The sequence below is a fragment of the Peromyscus californicus genome, unplaced genomic scaffold, assembly GCF_007827085.1.
Source record: "Peromyscus californicus insignis strain IS unplaced genomic scaffold, ASM782708v3 Scaffold_9__1_contigs__length_137607984, whole genome shotgun sequence".
In the NCBI taxonomy this organism is placed as follows: domain Eukaryota; kingdom Metazoa; phylum Chordata; class Mammalia; order Rodentia; family Cricetidae; genus Peromyscus; species Peromyscus californicus.
The window spans coordinates 112,085,810-112,093,220 of record NW_026294617.1 but is presented as its reverse complement, the minus strand read 5'-3'; the positions used below and the strand labels follow the sequence as shown (position 1 = coordinate 112,093,220).

Below are 7,411 nucleotides of genomic sequence, written 5' to 3'. Positions count from 1 at the left end.
ACCACAGACTACAGATAGCTGAAGGCAAAGGGAGGGAAAGAGATATGGTTCAGTGGCTAAGAGCACTGACTGATGTTCCAGAGGACCCAGGTTCAATTCCTAGGCCGTCCAGTGTCTGTTCACGCCAAGATTTAAAAAAACAGAAGGCGTAGGGAAAGAAGTGGAGAATTCAGATATGGGTTCTTGGTCAAACTACTTGAGAGGAAGCTTCTGTTTTCTTTCCTTAATGTGACATTGATACATTCTTGTGCCTCTTGAGTAACACATTAATTAATTCAGTGACGTAACACATAAAAGGAAGACAGTCAATAAAATATTACTTAAAGAATTGTTTCCTAGTTCTGGAGAACATTTGAATAATACTTTATATGTACAAAGAACATAGAATTTCTATATTTTATTAGACTTGCATTTTTATTGTGTACTTTATCTATTCCTATCATTTTCATCCAAATATATCAGAGAAAATTTCATGGGGTTGAGTTTTTCTAACCAGTAGGATTGGAGACAAAAAGTGTAACAGGTGAGACACATGTAAACTGTAATGGTAACTACATTGGAAAGAAAGGAGCTTTGATATGAGACAGGGATAGATAGATAGATTTTTATTATTGATATAAAGAATTCAAGATAATATGATTAATGACTGATGATAGTGTTGTCTTCTTCATAGACACTTTCATCTTTAGTATGATGTAGGAAGTGCCACTTCAAAATAATGTAATGGTTCACATGGCTTATAGCAGGTATGCCACTATTTCTTAGAAGTGATTCTGAGAATGAGAAATACAGTACACTAGTCTAGGTGTGTATACCGATGTTTCAAGAGGTGTATAGTGATACATCACAGCTCACAGGAAGGGCATCTAATAATTTAATAAAATTTTAGGGCTGGAGAGACAGCTCAAGGGGTGAAATGCTTGCCATGTAAGCGCAGAGGATTGAGTTTGATCTCTGCACCCATGTAAATGTCTGTAGGACGAAGTGCTAAACCGTCTTATTAATTAAAAACCTGGAGCCAGATACTGGGGTGAAAAGCTGAGAGATCAGAAAAGCAGAAAGAAGCCAGTCATATTCTTACCACTTGGAGATCCTCTGCCAAAGAGACCTACTTCCTGTATACCCACGCCTACACGCTTTTCTGTTCTGCATTTCACTTCCTCTCTCCTCCCAGCTACATCACTTCCTCTTCCTGCCCAGCTCTGTCTCTTCCTGTCTGTCTGTACAGACCTCCAGACCTTTATGGCTAACTAATGTTGGAATTCAAGGCGTGGTGCCACCATGCCTGGCTCTGTTCTCAGTGTGGCCTTGAACTCACAGAGATCCAGACAGATTTCTGCCTCCAGAGTGATAGGATTAAAGGTGTGTGCTACCATTACCTGACCTCTATGTTTATATAGAGGCTGGCTTTTTCCTCCGATCGTCAGATAAACTTTATTAGGGTGCACAATATTTTGGAGGATACAATACATCATCACAAATGTCAGTGCAGCAGGTGTGAGACTGTAATCCCAATTCTGCAGGGGCAGAGACATGCATATGCACATCAATGTATAACATACACATAAACAAAATTTTTGAGACGCTTGTTTCATGTCATATTTGATATGATTTTCCTCCAATTTCAGTGGAACAAGCAAAGTACCCCAAACATAAAATTTAAATTAGATGATTGCATGGCTTAAATTCTACCTTGCTTTTTATAGGAATAAAGGCAAGAAGAACTAGGCCTGTAGCCTGGACTCTTCTGGGAACTAGCTCTATGAATGCATAAAAATTGTTTAGCCACATGAGCTATGATGGTTCCAATTAATTCCTGACACACACTTTGTTTTATGTATCATGGATTTATGTTTACAATAATTTACAAAACCAATGGAAGTATTGAGGTTATAGTCATTTAAATAGCTAATTAACTCAGAATGATTGATGCCTAATAAGTTAAATGTAGATTAAGGAGACATAGGAGAGGGAAAGAGAATATAAATTAAGCAAATTTGAAAAGTATGACTAGTCATATATTATTCAAATTAAATTAAATTAAAACTATGAAATAGTCTAGTTTGTACTTTGGGTTATTTTGCTTGTTTTACTGAAATTGGAAAAAAATCATATCTAGCCTAGCATGAGATAAGCATCTCTGAGAATTTGTATTAGGTTAACTTTTTATTGGGTTCAAAGTAGTTTAGATAGAGTAAGATGGGAAGAGGGTATGGAAAAACCACAGGAAGAAAACTGATGCTATAGAATGCAGAAGCAACATACTTATTTATTAGTTTAACTCAATAAAAATATCTGGAACAACCCCTAGACTGTAATGAGTCCCCAACAATTATCTGCAATATTTAATGAGTCCCTAATAATTACCTGCAGTATTTGTAAGACTGAATTTTGGTGGCCAGAGGCAGCAAAAAGGAAATATCCTCCACTGTATTAATATGAAATCTATTTAGTTAGATCTCTTTCTGTTCTTTGCAGTACAAATGACTTACATTTATGTCTGGAGTTTGCTATTTCTTGCTCACTAGGTTTAATAATCTAATTAGTGCAAAGGGCCAATGTGATTTCTTGTGCAAAAGAAGGGCAACCAAAATACAGGGCTGGAGGGCTGATATGCTCAGAGGTAGGTATGAAGGCAGATTGTTTTTGGTGATCTTGGCTAATAACTATCAAGAAAACATCTTTCCTGTCTGAGGGAGTTAGCTCTACATTGTCTGAGGAAACAGTAATGACTACCATGGAGGCAGTTGTCAAGCAAGACAGTGATGTTTGTTCTCAGGACAGTTCCCAAAAGGCTAGGAGGGCTGTTCCCACTGGGCATGAGAACTGCCTTTTGCTGTCAGACAGGGCTCATCAGATTTAGGGGCTCATTGTCTCACTTCCTTGGAGTTTTCACACACGTTCCCTCCTCAATTTAGAGGATCTCATTCTTTTCCAGTATCAGTCCCCTCATGGGTTGGGAGTTCAACTTGAGCTGTAGTTCAGCCTGTTACTGAAGACCTGCACCCACTTTAAGCGAGCGCAGCTCTCAGCTGCAGGATAGAGGGAATCACAGAGACTTTTGGTAATTTATAGTGCACTTAAGGTGGGATCTGAATCCATGAGCTCATCTTTGTCTTTTACCACTTTGCCCAGCACTAGTAGAAGCAACCATCTAACCTTTTTAAAAGCCAGGTTTTGTATCAGTGTCCCACAAGTGCACAAAGTCCATGGAATGTATGTCCAGTTTTAAGAGGGATTTATTAGGTTGACTTACATACCCATAGGTTGGGGAGTCTCATAATAGGTACCTGCAGTCTGGTGAAAGGAGAAAACAATATTTTCTCAGTCTAAGCTGGAAGTCTTAGAATAAGATGGACAAGTTATACAACCCCACTCTGAGGGTGAAGACCCAAAAGTGCCTTGGAGAGTCACTGGTGGTATGAGTTCATGTTCAAAGGCTGAGGAATCGGAATTTGATAACTGGAAGATGACAGCAGCAACATCTGCACCTGCTCAAGAAGAGCCCAGCTTTGTCTTCTGTTTTTCATTCTAACAGGGCTCTCAGCCTATTGGTTGCTGTTACCCATACTCAGGGTAAGGCTTCCCCTTTAGTTTACTGAGGTCAACTTAATTGTCCTGGATCTAGAGGAACTTACCCATCTCCAGCAGGAGCTTCACGGCACTGGCATGTTCCTTCTTCAGTGCCTGCCAGGTAGATGGCAGCCTCCATAGGCAGGAAGGAGCAGAAAACTGCCTTGTACTTGAAAATAGAATTGTACCTCTTTCAGTGTGTCCACCAAGATCCATATGGTCTTGGGGTGCTGTGATGAGGTGCAGAGTCTACCCAGTCTCAGTCTGGTAGGAACTCTTCAGAAAGAACTTCAGCAGGTTCAGGTAGGACTTCAGCAAATGGTAGATACAGACTTGTAGAAGCAGAGCATTGTTTGTGGCGGCTAAACTTATGATAATCAGTGGATCTATGTTGTCATCTATAACAAGGAAGAAAGCCTGAAGCTGTTCCACATACCAGCCTGCAGTCACAATCCACTGCAGACTCTCAGCATACTGTTTCATTGGCTTCACCAGCTGTAGTAGGTTTTATTTACTCTTTGAAGGCCCACCACCCACCTCTCAAATAAATACTCGGAGACTTATTCTTACTTATGAATGCCTGGCCTTAGATTGGCTTGTTTCTAATCAGGTTTTCTAACTTAAATTATCCCATTTCTCCTTAACCATGTTTTGCCTCTGGGCTTTTAAAAAAACCTTTCTTTTCCATATATCTTTCTTTCCTTCTTACTCCATGGTTGACTTTGTGGCTGGGTGGCTGGCCTCTGGCGTCCTCCTCTCCTTCTCCTTTCCTCGTTCCCCCTCTTCTCTTCTATCCAGCCTAGATTTCCCCTCCTATTTATTCTCTCTGCCTGGCAGCCCTGCCTGTTTGTCTCTCTTGCCTTGCTATTGGCCATTCAGTTCTTTATTAGACCAATCAGGTGTTTTAGACAGGCAAAGTAACACAGCTTTACAGAGTTAAATAAATGCAACATAAAAGAATGCAACACATCTTTGTATCATTAAACAAATATTCCACAACAACTAGCTCCCAGATGCTCAATTGTACTTGCCTCCTATGTTACTGTATACTAGGACCTCTACTGACTTCTTCAATCCAGAATTCCTCACTTCTTTGAGCAAAGTAATAGCATCTCCTATCTCTGAGTGTCCTAGATCATCTTTAATCAGCACCTTGACCATCTAGGAAAAGTACTGGATGAAACCCTGAATTTCATGGGTCCAAGCATCCCATTTCTAGTTTCCATTCATTCAGGGAGAGGAGCAAAATGTACTTTTCCTGGATGTAGGTTTGAAAGAGGGAGACACTGAATGGCTTTTAGAGATGCCATCTCAGGGATGGAATGGGAAACACATTTGGGGCATTCTAGGGGCAGATACCTGAACTACTTGTTATACAACAAACCCAAGACTTTTGACATCTGAAAAGATGGCTGAATTTGATATGGAATGACCTGGGCAGTAAGAGATGTTTGGAGGCTGAGGAAGCCATGTAGACAAGTAGGCATAATGGGTTCTATGTACAGTTGTAAAACCAAAGGAGTATGACTTGCATCCTCATCCTATGAGGTGGTTCATTTATGGTACACTGAGGAGATCTTAGTGTCTGTCTTGAAGATTTCCTCTGGGCAGAGTTTGCAGACTTAGGATAACATAAATGGATAATGATAATCCTGAATCTAGATACAGGAGACATGATTTCCTCAGGGACTCTGGAAATTAAATGGGTAACGCAATCTCAGCCTGAAGTGCCATTAGAAGAGCTAGGACATTCTCTAAACATTTCTTAAATGCCTTGTGTCAGGTTCACCACCTTTATATTCCTAAAACACAAGTTTGAAAGAAAGAGAGAAAGAATAAATGAATGAACTGTCCCCAAAGTTTGAGTTCGGAGGAGAGGCTGAAATCTTTGCACGTGTTAGTAGAGATTTTCTTAAAACACCCCAGGTTTACTAAGGAGGAAGTATAAATGCATACACATTAACTGTATACAAAATATGTTCTTAATTCCTCCACAGAATAGAAGACTAGCCACTTGAACTAAAAATACACAGATTTATATACTGAGCTAAAGTAATTGGCCTGTCAGAGAAGGAAGGAAATTGTGAAAGTGTTATGACCCTAAGAACATTTTGTCTAAAACAAGGCATCTACTTTTCATTTGTCTTCTGTTTGTAATTGGCAGCAAATGGGTATTCATTTAGAAAATTATCCTCAAGGAATCTTAGGGCATCCTTCCTTCTCTTTTGTGTTTCCACTTATTTCTGTAAGAAAATGCTTTAAAATTTCTATTTTCATCTGTGTGTATTTTGCCTAGTTGTCAGCAGGTAAAAGTGAATATCAGAGGGCTAAGAACATACTTAAGAAAATATGTAGAAATAAATATAAAGAACATGTATTTGGTTGTATGTGGGCACAGACGTCCCCCTCTTACTATCTTTCTTTCTGTCTGGAAGGTATACTTGGTTTCTGAGAGGGCCAGGCACATATTATGACAGCCTGCCCTAACAACTCAGTTAAGAACTAGGCTTTTTGGAGCCGAGCAAGCAGTTTCTGAGGAAGAGCCACGAACAAAGGACAATCAATCTCTAATACCCCTGACAGCAAAGATGAAGAGGCCTGGTGGCCTAAACCATAAACAGCGCAAGATGATAACCAAATAAGGACTTGTCCAGGCCTGCCCTCATATGAAAAACTGTAGCCCTGATCAGCTCCTGACTAGACCTAGCCAATTAGAATACACTAATATAATTGCCAATTGCTTGAGCCAGTCATATCTAAAGTGATCTAACTGCCTTAGGACCTCCCCTTGGCTATGCTTAAAAGGAGCCCACACATCTCTCTCAGGGTCTTTGCCATCTTGCCTTTGTGTGGGATGGCAGGCCCCAGCATGCTGGAATAAAAATGTTCATGTTGATTGCATATGTGGATGGTGGTCTTTTATGGGACTTCTCCAGGACCCTAACAATTTCTCACAAACATTATCCTCACTGTGTATATCAGTAGCTACTTGATGAACAGCAGCATGGTTTAATTCATTTCTTGTTTGATTGTTTGTTTTTGAAGACATAGCTATAGTCCTGAGTGGCTGATATTCTCTATGTAGCACAGGTTGGCTGATCCAATTTCATCTGCACACAGGAAGCAGAGATTGAATAGGAAATAGGGTGAGGCTATAAGCCATCAAAGCCTGCCCCCAGTAATATACTTCCTTTAGAAAGGCTGTACCTCCTCAGGTCCCCAGGAAGCATCATGCCCAGGGGACCAAATGTTCAAATACGTGGGGGATATTTCTCATTACATATTTCTCACATACACTCTCTTTCCCTTTCATCCTACTTCCTCAGTCATAGGAAATGGCCAGCCAATACCTCCGTCTCTTCTTCTCTTTTGTCCAAGTTACTTGTCAAATCAGAGGCTGATATAGAGGCTGCTTGTTGTTCCTTTCTCATTGCAATTTCTCTCTGAACAGCTATTTTAGCCACAGTTGCACATCTTACTATAAATAACACTGACCACATAACTGCCATCACAGATTGCTAACAGTATTATCCAGTGTTTACTCCTCCCAGGTGTTAGGGTCCTGGAGAAGTCCCACAAAAGACCACCATCCATGTATGCAATCAACAAGTGCATTTATTATCTCAAGAATAAGAGTGCCAGCATGCTGGGGCCACACATCTGACATAAAGGCAAAATGGCAACCCTGAGAGATGCTTGAAGGCTCCTTTTAAGCACAGCTAATGGAAGTTTCAGGCACAGTTAGGTCATTCTATCTATGACTGGTTTATGTGACTGACAATCATATTTAGTACATTTTAGTTGGCTAGGGCTAGCATGGGCTGGTTAAGGCTACAAT

The 7,411-nt window shown here is 40.2% G+C and overlaps 1 pseudogene; it reads right to left on the bottom strand.

Moving 5' to 3' along the window:
* Window positions 1–3,561: 3,561 nt before the first annotated feature.
* On the bottom strand, window positions 3,562–7,004 carry LOC128106693 (farnesyl pyrophosphate synthase-like; annotated as a pseudogene).
* Window positions 7,005–7,411: the final 407 nt, after the last annotated feature.